Source organism: Pelodiscus sinensis, chromosome 4 (genome assembly GCF_049634645.1).
Source record: "Pelodiscus sinensis isolate JC-2024 chromosome 4, ASM4963464v1, whole genome shotgun sequence".
NCBI lineage: Eukaryota > Metazoa > Chordata > Testudines > Trionychidae > Pelodiscus > Pelodiscus sinensis.
The window spans coordinates 68,578,559-68,594,216 of NC_134714.1; the positions used below are offsets into that span (position 1 = coordinate 68,578,559).

Here is a 15,658-nt window from a genome sequence, read left to right on the forward strand (position 1 = left end):
AAACTGCAGGGGAAACTTTTAAAGACACCATAATAGAAGCTCAATTTAAATGTATACCCTAAATTAAAAACATGGTAAGAGGAGCAAAAAAGTGTCACTGTGGCTAAAGAACACAGTAAATGAAGCACTTAGAGGCAAAAAGGCATCCTTTAGAAAGCAGAGATTAAATCCTAGTGAGGAAAATAGAAGGGACCTTAAAGTCTGGAAAACAAAGTGTAAAAAATATAAATAGGAAGACCAAAAGAGAATTTAAAGAACAGCTAGTCAAAGATTCAAAAAGTATCAGCACATTTTTTAAAATGCATCAGAAGTAGGAAGCCTGCTAAACCACGTGCAGTTCATACCTCTTGAAAAAAACACATTATGGATTGTAAATTAACAGACATTTATGCTCTCAGCCTCTATGACACCTTTAAATTTACCCCCCCCCCCCCCCCCAAAAAAAAATCCTGAAAAAATCCTGAAATTAACATCAATTAACAATGATGGACTATAATACCATCAGAATAGTAACTCATTTTACTATACTCCCTTCGAACTGATGTTCTATTTACAACAAATTAAATAAACTACAGGCAGTCCCCGAGTTACGCGGATCTGACTTATGTCGGATCCGCACTTACGAACGGGGCTTTCTTGCCCCGGAGCTCGCAGGCAGCGGGACCGCCCAGAGTGCAGCGGTCCCGCCACCTCGACCTCCGGGGCGAGAAAAGCTGCGGGTGCCCCTGGTCTGCTGGGGACTGTCTCCAGCAGACCAGGGACACCCGGAGCAAAGCCAGGAGGTGGAGGGTTCCCGCGCCTCTGAGGCTCTGCCAGAGCAAAGCCTCAGAGGCGTGGGACTCCGCCGCCACTGCCGCTTTGCTCCCAGTGCCTCTGGTCTGTTGGGGACCGTCTCCAGCAGACCAGGGACACCCGGAGCAAAGCCAGGGAGGCGGAGGGGTCCCGCGCCTCTGAGGCTTTGCTCTAGCAAATACCATCAGATCAGTTTCAGCAGCGGCTGAATCTGGACGCCATTTCCGACTTACATACAGATTCAACTTAAGAACAAATCTACAGTCCCTATCTTGTACGTAACCCGGGGACTGCCTGTATAACAATTTATAAAGCCAACCCAGACAGGACTGGAAGAAAGAGAAAAGTGCTTCAAAAGGACTCAAAACTGTATGGTTAAATAGCCATGGTAGCTATTCTTGACTGACCTGAAGATCATATCTGACAGTAGCCGCAAAGACACACTTACTGGAAATCTCCAGACTCGATTATTGCAGTACCATATGGCTAGAATTGAATGTGCACACCTTGAAAAAATGTCCCTAGACAAAAAGTAGCAAGTTTCTTTTCATAGCAACACCAACCCCCATGAGCACATCATTATAGTGGTCTGCTTTAGCCCCCCATGAACAAACAAGCCAATTCAAGATCTCTGCCTGCATAGCCCCTCTGCCCTTCATGGAACAGGCATTTGCTGTCTCAGAAACTGCTTCTCATTCCACAACTATGACGTCTAACAAACCTCTTTTGCCTGACCAATTTAGCTGACCAATATGATGCATTGTGCGGTGACAGAACTTTCTCAGGAGCTGGACCTAAACCATGGAATTTGCTCCTGCAAAAGATGAGAATGACCTCACCACTTTCAGAAGTGAATGCAAAAGCCATTTCTTTGTAGAATTTGGTCAAAGAAAAGTGAGCCAATCACAGACACACTCTCAGTCACACACACCAAACACACCACTCTGAAGAATTAAGCCATTTCTCCTAAAGGCAAGGAAGGGGGGACAGGACTAGAGATATAGATATTACTGTTTCAATTTTTAAGTACGTGGGCTACTTCCAGGCCATGTACGTACGAAGGTAGGTGGATAATTACTCTTTATGCTCATACGGGACAGAACTGTCAACCTGAGAATTCCAAAACACATTAGAAAATGCATTAATTTTAGCCTCAGAACACTCCTGCTAACTTCATTTTACAGATTAAAAAAGTGAGGAAGAGAGAGTTAATGATTTTTCCCAAGGTCACATGGGAAATCTATGGCATAGTTGGGGCTGAAATTTAGGCATCCTGGCTCCTAGCCTTATGCCTTTAATCACAGGCACTCCCCTTTCAGCTTATGATGTGCCATTTTTCTAACCGCCACTGCCCTGATATCCTTTCATTCCATAACTACCCAAAGATGGCACTTTCTTTTTAAAAGAATAAATGGTTAAAAAAAAAGCCTGATTGACTCAGCTTCCTTAATAATTAAAGATAGTCAACCTAACTCTACATAGATTAACATACAGTAACTGGCTGTAACTTAATCAAAGCACAGGCTGTGCAGAGATTTTTTTTCATCTAAGGAAACATGGATATATTTTGTTGTAATAATACATAACTTTCCCTGTAATTGTATCTTACTGTATGGCGTACATTGGCATATTGTTTTATTACCCACATTACAATGCTCTCAGGTAAGTCAATTCAGTAATTCCAACAGCCATTATAAAAACTGCCAGGGGTGGGAGGGAAGATTGTTACAAGTGTCTGTTCAGCATTCTGAAAAGGTTTCATAATCTATGCAAGCCACCATACAATGGAAACTGCATTCACAGAGAACAAAACCATAGCTCGCCATCCTGAAAAGCAATTTCATGACAGCAAAGAGGCAACCTTCAGAGAGAGCAAAATTCATTAAGTAGCTCAGATTCAAAAAAGATTAAAGCTCATCATCATAAATCTCCTGGGGTGATCTCCTCAGACAGGCAGAAAGGAGGAGTTGGAAGGTCACTCAAATACTGTGCCATTTATTGACTAAACTGAGAAGCATGGTCAGCTAGGCAATCATTATCCCTGCTCAGAATAATTTGCTGACACTTTATGCTTTATTTTATTTGTTTGAAATGCATATGGATAGATAGTAGCAATACATGGAAATAGTTTTGCTTGCACATAATCAAATGTGTACTAAGGAATTGGTGTTGCACAGTCCCATTCTGGAATTCATGCTGCACACATTTTAAGTAATTTTTTTTCATCTTATTAATTTACTCAAATTGTTTGTGGTTATACATTTTTGGGCTGCTCTAGTACTGTGGCAACATTTTGCAAGGTATCAGGGACAGTAAAGAAAAATACATTTGCCAAAAGTGTTAACCTACTGTCCTGGCAAATAGCAATACCAAAAATACAGGACACCCATCAGAATCCAAGGATAGCATCCTGGTGAAAGGCTAATATATTCCAACCATGACTTCACTGTCTTTGCTATTGGGGAAAAACGTTCCCAGTGGGGCAAGGTACTAGACCCTTTTTGTGGAGAGAAAACGGGCATTGTGGGATGATTCTTAGCTAAGAAACTCAAGATTTTATTTAGCTGGTGTCTGACAAATTCTGAGCTATGCCTCATCCCTCAATTGCTGAGAGTGTGAGAAGCCTGTCTCCAACTCTTTCTCCTTCCTATGCCATATAGTGCTTAGAGAAGAGACTGCGAGTTAAGGACATTTCATGTCCTCTCCCTCCTCTAGATGATATGGGAAGAAATGGAAAGAGAATAGAACTTCCTTGTAGAATGAACTGGAAGGAGCACCTCTCTTTCATACTTGACACACACTTGACCTAGCATGCTGTTCCCCATTCTTGCCCAAATAAAGCCAAGTGAGGAAAGTGTCAGTGAATCAGACCCACAGTGTAGGGGCCATGGTCTCTGCTACTAACTAGCAGTACACTTACCTAATAGCTAATGTAACCCATCAAGGGAGAGAGCCCTAATAAAGCCTTGTTAATAAAGGTGAGGGCAATGTGCCTCCACCACAAATGAACAGATCACTTCTAGTGATGAAAGGGGACAGTGATCAGATTATTAAAAAACCAACATTGACAAGCAGTTACCGAGCCAACCTACAAGATACTTGAACTATTTCTTGTTCTAAGTACTGTGAAATTCTGTGTTTTTTTTAAATACAATGGTATGCATAATTTTGTAGAAACAACAACCCTGAACCTATTACTCCTATAATTAAACCATAATCTGACTTTACAAATAAAGCTGCTTGATTATTTTAGCCTTAGAAGATCCACATGTAATAAGCCCTTTAAAAATTCTATGATTTTTTTTAAACTCAACACTATTTATACAAATATGTCTAAAACATTTACAAATAAGAGCTCTTTCATGATTCTGGATTTCATTTGTTCCCTCTCAGCAGATTTGCTAACATATCTACAGCCAACCTAGTTGTCTGTTGTTGAATGGTAGATATTTCTCTCACTACGGTATTTGAGGTTCAGAGGACATTTCCCAACTACATATCTTGTAGTAGGGGACAGCATCATGTTCTTGAAAAAGGATCAGATTTGATCCAAGAGGTCTTTCCCATCTCCAAGTCTTTTGTCCTAATACCCTAGGTAGTGTCAGTCTAACTTGAAGCTTAAACTATTTTGCATGGTGTCTCTTCCCATCATCTGATAATAATCCAATTACATGAGTAAAATGAAGTAGCAAGAGAGGTGATATATTATTGCATCTATTGTATCCTGACAGCACTCCTGAGAGCCAGGACAGATAATAGGATAGGATTTCACTAATGGAGGATATTAGAAAAATAATTATAGACCATGAGATTTTCATTTGGAGTCACTGGGCATGACTTTGCTTTAATATCTTTGATAGCGTGATACGGTGTTGTTGAAGTCACATTGGTCCCAGGATATTAGAATATCTACCCTACCACTTATGTTGGTATAACCTATGTCATTCAGAGGTGTGAATAAACCAGGCCCCTGAGCATCATAAGTTACACCAATGTAAGTGCTGGTGTGGACAGCGCTCTGTCAGAGGAAAACCTCTCTCCCTCCAGCACAGAGCAGCCACATGAGCAATCTTATGGTGGCACAGCTGCACTAATACAGCTGTGTTGCTGTAAGCTCCCTAGTGTAGGCACACTTTTATAGAATCAGCTCCTGTTTTAGAGAGACGCTTTTTGAGCTTTATGCCAAGGTCTTCTTCAAGGACTGCACTACTAAGACGATGTCCTCTTTCCCTTGCAGCAATATGTCTGCTTTGGCTTCTGAACAGCTCAGTTTATAGCTCAGGAATGACATAAGAGGTATCTCAGTCAATGATTATACCCCACCAGAAGCTCAGTTGCACACTGCAGTCCCATTGGTTAAAATAAAATGAGGCATTTGCAGGGAAACAAAACAATGAACTTTTCCTGGCTTTCAGATGGCACCAGCCATTTAAAAATCAGTGGCACAATGTCAGAGTCTTTCTCCAGAAATATCTTCATTAATCAATGCACTCATCCAGATTTGGCAAATTGGTAACATAGATATTTGTGACGTGTTTTGAGCTCTTCAGAAGTAACATTCTATCTACCTGGAAAGATCTATTTTTATTTTTATCTTAGTTATTAACACAGGCATTTCAGTACACTCGGTTCACCCAAAGCAGAACTGCTCATGTGGCTTTTCCTAATGGCAACCGGAATGTAATGGTTCCACTGAAATGAAGAAAACTATCCAGAAAAAAAGTGAAAATCTATTAATCAGTTTGCTAGTCAAGGATTTCCACTTTCCACTAGCCTGCCATTTGATGGACGCATCTGCTCAGTGAATGAAAATAATACACAATCAAGCTCTCCCATTCTGCATGTTATTTTAGTCTCCAGTTGCTCACAATATTGAAGTGACAAGGTAGAGGAGGCATCTCAGTGAATTAGTGCAGTCGGGGCCAAACAGCAGCCTGCTCTGCACTGCCCCACCATCCATCTCCCAGCCGCTGTGATGAGGTGGAGCGCAGTGGGCCAGGAAATGGGCGGCAGAGTGGAGTAGGCTGTTGGGTTGCTCTGCCTCCCACCACATAGTGAGTGTGGAGCGGGAGGGGACAACCCCTGCTGCCATTCCATGTTAGGCTTCCCCAGGTTATCCACCAGGACGCTCTGGTTCCCATGGGTCCTGTCCATAGGACTCTAAAGTGTGGGACCTAGAGTGGCCATTCTGAACTGTCCTATGGATGAGATGGGTCTGGATCAGTCCTACTGTCCCTTTCTCCACTTGTGCATTCTGCTGCTTTGACACCATGCACTGCTGGCTGCCCTGGTAGCCAGAGACTAATCTAAAATGTAAGCCTTATGAAAAAATATACTTTTAGCATACTTATAGGCATCAAATATATACTTGAAGTAAAATGCAAGCAAGCTACTTCTTGCATCAGGAAAAATAGATGAGCTGCCAAGTTATCCAACACATAGGGTCACATTCATTCCTGTTATTATTTCATTAAAATATATGAAATTACACCAAGTAGAAACTGGGCTGTAGATGCTCTTCCCTCACTCATGCAAAGTGCTGCTGGAATCACCCCTCTCCATAGACCACCTTTTTGTTACTAATGCTTCCTCAGCACCTTCACTTTCATTTAAAGCAACCTTTCTGGTCCTTGTCACTTCAGAGAAAAAGACTGAAAACCTGAACCATGAAAGGTCAGAGACAGACTTCATTGCTGTTGATTGTTTTTAAGTCTCATGCTGATGTAAGGCCTGGGGATGCTCATGCTGTGAACTTCAACTGAGCTCAGGATTGGTGCTCAAGCTGGTGCTGCCTCAACATAAATTCAGAGGAACAACCAGCAGGGTGTTCTCTGCAAGGGGCCCTCGATTCTGGAGCTTGACCATCACCACCCTTTGGTCTGCCAGAACCCAAATTTGTTACCCTTCCTGATTCCCTGAAATGCCCAGTTTTCTCTCTTTTCCGTATGGCTGGTGAAGAAGAGGTAGGGCCAGGTGGCTGTGTTTGTGAACAGTAAGGTGTCCACTAGGATGAGCCCCTCCAGGTACATTTTAGAAATCAGAAGGAACACTCTTTTCTATTCTGCTGCAAGCATAAGCAACAATTAATATCTGCTGCCTGAGTTGGAGAAGCGGACAGGGAGGCAAATTATCATATGGCCAAGCACATTGGATAAAGAATTTCTGAGACAAAATATAGATGGGCTCCTGCCATGTCATATTTAGGGGTAGACTTGAGACTGAGAATAAGCTTATTTAAGGTAATGGGCAATAAGAAGGGGAAAATATTGGTGATCAACTCCCCCCCAATCTTGAGTGCAATTATAGTTTAGAATTTTTTCTCCTGATATCATATTGAGCTTTTTCTTGAATGATGCTGCTTCCCAACCAAAAATGATCCCCCTCAGCCCAATTTCGGTCTCTTGTGGAACAGAATTACCCGCGCTGCCTCAGTTTCTTTTGACTACTTATTGCTGCACTTAAAATTGGTCACAGAAGGGCTGCCTGTTACCTTGTAGCAGCCAAATTAAGTGAGCGAGCAGTTGAGAGAAAGACTCTCTAGATCAAACTGAAGAGAAAAAGGCACTGTAATGTCTCTGTCAGGCATGGTTAAGTTAAGGTACATAGGACTGAAAAATAAAAGAGGGAAAGTAGGAACAACTAATCTAGAGCTTTCCCACTGCACTTTTCAGTAATTATCCCATATGCCCAAACTGATAGAGGAAAATAATAAATTGGTTGAGAGAGAGACACCACAGCACTCTGAGGCAATGGGGGAGTGGGATAGGAGAGGGCCCCATGCAGGTAAGTGATTAGACAGTTAAACTAATATAATGTTACAATTTATTAAGAGCAAACAATATATATAAAATATTGCAGGGGTGAACGTAACTCAGATTTCCTACAGGTACTGTCCTATCACAACTCCCCTTGGGGAGGGGCTCTAGGGAGGAGCTGGGGGGTTGTGATACAACAGTACCTGACAAAAATGTGAGTGTGGGGTGGAGTGTGCGGGACTTAGGGCAAAGGGTCGGGGTGTGGAGGATGCAGGAGTCAGGGCAAAGAGCTGGGAGATGGGAAGTGCAGTAGTCAGGGTTGGTGGGTGTGGGAGAAGCTCAGGGCAGGGATCTGGGAGTGTGTGTTTGTAGAGGGGGAGAGGGGGCTGGGATAGTTCTTGTCACTGCCAGGTTACCTTTATCAGGCTGGTGGATGGGTCCCTGCTTTGCTGCTCCTGTTGGCTGGCCCAGGGCTCTCTTGTGACAACACAGTGGTGTGGGAGTGCTGCTGCAGGGAAACTGGCGACAGTGCAAGAGATCCCCTTCCCCGTACACCTACCGTTCCTTTCCCCTGGTTTCATCCCAGGAGCTGCTGGCAGCAGAGCATGCCACAGACTTCATGTGTGCTTGCCTGCCATGCAGCACGAACGGGGCAGCAGGAGCCCAGCTGGGAGCATGCCTGCTTGTCCTACAGTGCTCCACCAGCAGGACCTTTTCATGCTTGCCTGCCTCATCTGGCAGCACACACAGGGCCACCAGTGCCAACCTACAGCAGGAGCCCCAGAAACCTAGCTGGGAGAGCACGGAGCAAGCAGCACACCTCCTGCCTGCTCTGAGTACAACACCCAGCCAGCTCGACAGAGTGACACACCGCCTTACTTTCACCTCTGAAATATTGGCAGGTAAATGTATATTTAATTAGAACAGACACTGAGTTATCAAAATGAGGGCACAACAAACCAAAATAGCTCCATAATCTTTGCTTGGAATCACTTGCCCTCCCTATGATTAGTCCACCATTTCTAATGTGGCATCATTTTTTATCACGGGCCCATTGGTAAAACAATGCCCATGTGGGTAGAGGAATTCACCCGTGCAGATGTCCTTGCTGGAGTAGGTCTGAGGTTGGGCATCTCCGTATACCTATGTCATGGCACTTTATAAATGGCAGACAACCATCTCCAGTCCCAAATTCTGAGAGAAGATGACTGTCAGATTCTGCCCACAAGCCGAAAGACCTAATGGTCAGAGCAAAAGTCAAAGCCTGATGTACGGCTTAGCCTTGCCCAAGGATGGTTCTAGAATCAAGATTTAGGGACAGATCAAGCTCAGAACCAAGATCAGAGTCTGTAGACAAGCCAGAATGAGTCCCATAGCCAGAGTCAAGGTAAAAGTCAGGGGTTAAAGCCAGATGGTCAGAGTCTTAGGGTCAGGAAGCAGAGGCAAGTCTGGAGCAGATCAGCAGTAGGACTGCAGCAAGATCAGAGCGGCACAAGAACGAGACTAGAACAGAACAGATCTCGGGCAAGGTTGGGGCAGAAACAGGAAATGGGACTCTCCAGGATGTGATACATTGTGTTAGGGAAAATACCTCAGTCTGGGGATCATCAGTCCCAGGCCCAGCTCAGGGGCAAGTTACTACCCCATGCCTGAGTGCTCGGTCACTTCTGGCTCTTTTGGTAGGGTAAGCCAATGCAGCTGGGTTGTTGAATGCCCAAGTGGGGACTCACCTCCTCTCTGTTGGCTAGGCACTTGTGTGAACAGCCCAGGATTGATTGCAGGTTTGCCCCACAGTAAGAAATGAAGCTCTCATTCTCTCCCTTCCTGAGGAGGAAATTCATTTCATAGGAAGAGGAAGATGTGCTGCTCCCCAGCCTTCTTTGAATCTAGAATTCACTGATCAAAAACAATTGTAGAGAGCTATGTAAAAAGTGTATTAGTGGGACAGCTGGCATTACAGATCACAGGACCCAAGGTGAAAATGCAACTGTTGTTCTACTCTGGAAGAAAGTGGCCACCGTAACATCGAACAACTATTTGTGCTACCAAGAAAATAAAAAACGTAACTACTCTCTAGCAGCTGATTAGTAGCTGTATACACAAAACAAACATCAGCACAATTATAGAACTCACCAAGCACCACTGACGGCTACATGAATTTAATTTTAAACCTCTGAGCAGGCAAAACATTGCTCCTAATGAGAAAATAAAAGTCCAGATATGATAATACCCTACATTTGGCAAACAGAAACAGGGGCAGATGGATTTTTCTATTTACTTGGCAACCGAACATTATACATTTTGACACAGGCTGTAAAGCAAGTGGCAAAGAGTAAGAGGATAAATAGCAATTTTAAACAAAACTGTTGCTTAAAACAGGGGCACATACTGAGCCAGCGATGAATTTCATCACTAAAAATCATGGACACTCTTAATGGCTCATTAAAGATGCTATCCTGAAAATGACTTAGGGACCTGCCCTTTAGAGGAATGTTAAGACATGTCCTGCTGCATATAACATTTCTACAGGAAATTAACTATTGTGATGAACAATACTGGAATCCATGACAATTGAAAGCAAAACCAGCCCTAGGATTCTATTTCACAAAGCCAGGGAAGAGGCCTCAGGAGGTCATCAAATCCAACCCCCTGCCCAAAGCAGGTGATTTAGTTCACAGTCCAGGAAAAGTGTCATATCTCAGTATCTACCACCCTTGTAGTCCATCACAGCAGAGCAGCCGAAGACTGAATAGGTTAAATACATTACATTCTTCTTTCATCCTAGAAATGCTCTCTTCTGATCAGACTTAAGTTATAATGGAGGGCCAGCAAGAGGAAAGCAATTACTGCTGTTGTTGTTTATGCTGAACCTTCAGCCTCCAAGGTAATCAATCTTTATCAACCCTAAATACATGTTTGTTTTCTCTCTCTCTCTCAAAATAGATTCAAATGTGGTTTTATTGAGAACATGAGTCAGTATTTTCACTGGAAACGGTGAAATCATCCCTGTTTAAACAGACTGACACTATTCAATAACCTGGGTATGAACATATAGAATCAGAAGTAAGGAAGAAGTTTTGTTACTTTTACTTTTCTCCTTCCTTTTCTAAAGAAGGATTGTAATTTCAAATACCACGGCTGAACATAGAGCAGTGAATCAGAAATGACCCAAAAAATTTAGAATACTCTCTGGAGACGAGGATAATTCATACTGTAGCTATTTGTTTGAAGTAACAAGCAACTATTAGCTTCTGTTTTTCCAGTACAAACACTGGCAGTTTTCCTATTTTTCAGACAGTTTCAGCCCACTCTTTGTCCTAAAGGCATGATTCTCCCCACTAGTATAAGATAGTATGTGGTCTTGCTAATATCCTATTCTGCACTCAGTAGACTAGAATGCAAAAAGATTCCTCAAGTCCCATGGCTGCCACTGCAGATGGCCCCACTAATTCACTATATCTCAGAAACTAATATCCTATGGTAAATGTGAGTGTAGGACACACATGTGGAGGTATTTTATTGTTTGTCTTGTTCCTATTTATGGAGCAGGATTATTGCATATAGTAATTGCAATTTATAGCCTTTTGGAGATGTCATCTTAAGAGACAACTTTCTCTTTTTCTTGTAAAGCAATGAGGACCTTTCACAGTGTTATTTTTAAATGCTGCATATGAAGTTGTGTAAACAAAAAACAGGAAAAGTCTGTGAACAAAACCATTAGATTTATACAATAATTAACATGAAACAGCAAGGTATGTTTGCAATATATTTGTATGGTCTGCAGTATGTTTTTTTCCTACCCCTTCCTGCAGACAACTGATGAGCAATTTATTTCACAACTTCTCTAAAGTATCATCAGAGACAATACACCTGACTGAAGCTACCAAATCCTTCTGATACCTCTACTAAGTACACAGTACTGCACTGGATAACCAAAGTGGGAAATCAGCAATAAACCTTCTTGTTTCTAGACAAACTTCTCATATTGTGTTGTAAGGGACTGCCTCAGAGTCAACTGTGAAACTTTCTTCAATCAAAGATCAGACACTCAGCTGTCTTAAGGGAAATTCACTTCACACTCTGCCTCCAACACCAGAATGAACAATACTTTATAGTTCTGCATCTGTGATGAATTTGATCTCACACATACATAAGTATTTAAACCAACATTAATGGCTCACTGTCTTTTCAAAGCCATTATAGGAGAACAATTTCAGATTGATTATTACTCACATAACTTGATTAAATATGATCATTCAACATATCCACTGATGTTCCTTGGATCATGGAATCAGTACAGTTTGGTTCACAGGGTGCTGAATTTCCAACCACTTGTGCTGGTCTGGTGTCATAGGAAATACTCTATACTGGAAGCAAAAGCAGAAACTATGAAGCAAAAATTCTATACATGGCTGGCAACAGTCCTGGAGTGTGCCATCTTTTGCAGTGTGATTTTAAATTCAATTGCTAAGACTACAGGGGATTTCTAAAACAAATGAGTTACTAGCACTCCTTTAATAAGCACTCTTTGTTTATATGTTCTCCAAGCTGACTTTCTACTCCAGATTCACCCTCAGGGATCTTCTGATCAGCAGATTACGCTATCCTATGCCTTTCCTAACTTCCTGGTTCCCTTTGGATTTGCCAGCACAAATTCCCACCTCCCATGAAATAACTGTAGACTACTATCTATCATCCCAGACACACCACCCTGCACCTAGATAGTCACTGTAGACTATTGACTTGCAGCCACAACTACTCTCAGTTACTGGGCTTCATACAAGCCCCTCCTGTTCCAGTTCAGCTGAGTTCCATCTAATTAATCCCTGTAGACGCGGCCTGGGAAGTTAATTGGCACAGCTCTCTACCTTCACCCCTTCAGGCATTGTAATGTTGGGTGGACACTCCATCATACCACCTCTTCTGTTCTCTCCTTGGGGTTGTTTTGTTTCGTTAACTGTTTTTCATGGTATCAGCTTGCTCACTTATAATTCACTAGTGGTTACTGGGAGAATGCTTTGCACAGGAAATGGTTAGGAGATGTCTCTACATCATGATTTGTTAGTCACTTGGATTGTGTTTTATAGTTGCAATATATTAATATTCTATATGCATATACTTTAATTTAAAATTACATTAATTATTAATAAAAAATGTTGCTTATGTTGGTATGATCAACATGCTATATCTGAGCTCATTAAAATCATAATGTTGACATTTATTACAGGCAGCAGCTTGTGCATAAGCTTTGAGGTGATTTGTAGGTAATTCTAGAAGACAATAAAAATAATTAAGGGACCAGAGGGATCAACTAGGAGGAAAAGATTAAAGACTAAAGATGCATGGTTTGATTAAATGATGACTTAGGGGAGGTATAACAACTACCTACACATTTATGGAGAATGTAAAGCCCGCAGGAGGAAGAGGAATTATCTATGGAGGTTGCAGCAAGATGGAACCAATGAAAAGAACAATCCAGCAGAATGACACAGAAAATCTTCCTACTGTTGAGACTTTTTTAAAGACAAGAATCCTCTTCCAGCTGAGTATTTAATAGATGAGTATATTTGTGGCATAGATAGGGAGTTGATTGGGTTAGCTTCCCCCTCCCCCTACTTTGTTTATAATTAGTCATCAATGGAGGATTTTCCAATTGCCTTAATGTCCTTGGTGGCAACAACCTCCCTCTCCTGGCCACAGGAAAACACTGCCAGCTAAGCAACACAGTCTAACAACCTGAGGATAAGAACCACAAAAATATTGGACCAGTCAAATAACTTCACTATTAAACATCAAGGGCCCAAATATTGCCCTTTATTCTCAATGAAAAATACATTACTCACAAACTGGCCCACTGATTTATGCTGAATTACAAAATATAATGGCAGAGTAGGACCCAGAGGGTATGTCTACACTGCAACACTATTTTGCGATACCAGAGCATTCCAAAATAGCTATCCTGCATCTTCACAGCAAGCCTGTTATTTTGGGCTCACTATTCCGACATTCCTGTAAATCTCATCCCATGAGGAGTAAGGGACATTTCAGAATAGTGCTTTATTTTGAAATTTGGCACTGTGTAGACAGTGCCAAATGATGAAATGAGCTATTTCAAAATAGCATCAAAATAAGATACGCAATTTGCATAGCTTAAATTGTGTATCTTATTTCAAGTTACAGTGCTGTCTAGATGCACCCAGAATGCTTAGTCTATATGTGGATTATTATTAGTAGTAGTAGTAGTAGTAGTCTGTAATATTTCTTGCTTTAAAAGTCACTACTAAGACCAATGGATACAAAATGGATACTCCCTATATTTGACGAAGTTTATCTCTGAGTCCAAAAAAAAAAAAAAAAAAAAAACCCAACCCTGAGCAATCTGTAAGTGACAAGAACAGCAGCAACATAGATAAAGTGAGAACTTTTCCAATGGCTAGCCAGCTCAAACACACACAGGCCACTAAGGTCAAACAAGCTCTTAGACACAGTACACTGTAAATGAGAGTAGAATTTTACAATCTATTTTATACAGGAGGTGAGACTAGATGACTGGGCCTCCAAATCCATGATACTATAAGCTCTTTCTTATCACAGGGTGAATACCAACACCACACCCACTTCTGTGCTTTACTTCTCTATTTGTTCTTAAGTTTCTTCACTGTCTTTCCACTTACCTCAATTAATAGCGGACTTTCTTCCTCCCGCTTCATACAATCTTGGCACTGGGGGTGTGAGAATTTGCTCTGCTGCCTGCTTCTAGGCTAGGGTCTGATATACTCTTCCTTCACTGTCTCCATCTCTTAAACTCTACATCTCATGTAGAATCATAAATTGACAAAGCTTCCTTCCTCCTTGATCTTATCTTCAATTGTTTAACCTCTTCTGCCACTGTTACTTTTAAAGCAAACAGAATCCACAATTCAGAAAGAAACAAAGAAAACTGAATATTTTCTTTCCTGATATTCAGCCACCCTGTTTACTTCCGTAGTTTTAGAATGCAGTTGGCATAACAGACATTATATAAAACTTCATGTGTGTACATCTATTTACAAACTACCATTTGCCTTCTATTTTCATTTAATCTAGTGAGTTTACAGAAAACCCTCTTAGAGGAACCAAAAATGAGTTTTTTACACCAATTAGCTACTTTCCACAATGTGGTTTCACTGTGAAGTAGATCCACTGGGTTAACAGGAGGTCAAGCTGTGCTGATGTACGTGTGCTGGGAACAGTCCTTTATCCCAGCTGGAAAGAAGTCACTTCAGAACACCTCATGTTTCTGAGCCAAAATGAGACAAACGCCTTTCAGCATTTCAGAGACTTTGTTGCGCTCAATATAAATAAAAGTAATGCGAGCTGGCAGAGCAAGACAGAAAAGCAGCAGCTATGTGGAAGGTGAGCCAAACTACTCAATGAGAGGTGGGCCCATGCAAGCTATAAAATCTATCATCTCTTGGTGGGAGAGAGAAGGGAAACCCAGGGCATCATTCTCCAAATGGAAACTTACTCTCTACCCCTTTATTCTTCAGAATAGCTTTTTGTTTGCATGTTATAATTTTTTGTTTTTTGGTTCACTTAATGTTAGAGATTAATCACACATGTTCTGATTTCACAAGCGTGTACATACAGTACAGAGAGCCATGGGAGTGCTTAATATTTGTGTTGCCTGCCTACTAGTTTGTACTAGGGTTTCTCATTAAAAATAACAGCAATATTGAGTCTGTGCACACAAGCCTCACGACCCCTAATGGTTTCTTTGTTAGAACTCCCCAAGATTTCAGTTTACTTTGTTGTGTCTTTTAGAAAGTATGATGCCTTTCACAAAAGCACACAGTGCCGATACACATGCAGGGGCGGGATAGATGGGAAAACAGCAGTACTCTTTTGTAGCTAAACTACGCTCAAAGGACCATACTTTTGACAGGTTTTTATATTTTTTTTCCTTTTTATTTCTCTCGTACCTTTATATCTGGAATATTATTCATGCCCTTTCAACTATCCTTTCCCCTAAAGTTTTACAAATTGATGTACTCTTTGTGTGTTGACTGTGAACTGCACATTGCACTTTCAGTCTGAAACTTAATAATTGTTATCAATAAATGAGTGATAAA

The 15,658-nt window shown here is 41.5% G+C and overlaps 1 protein-coding gene across 4 annotated transcripts in view; it reads right to left on the reverse strand.

The window, feature by feature from the left end:
* RGS6 (regulator of G protein signaling 6) overlaps nt 1-15,658 on the reverse strand; it is a 505,151-nt gene that overhangs the window by 262,045 nt on the left and 227,448 nt on the right. Inside the window, exon 1 of one of the 4 annotated variants that reach the window (XM_075927288.1) lies at nt 11,781-12,159. The exons of the other annotated variants lie outside the window; for them this stretch is intronic. The gene's annotated coding sequence lies outside the window, so the exon portion shown is untranslated. Of the gene's footprint in view, nt 1-11,780; nt 12,160-15,658 lie in introns of those variants that run through there. 4 annotated transcript variants of the gene reach the window in all.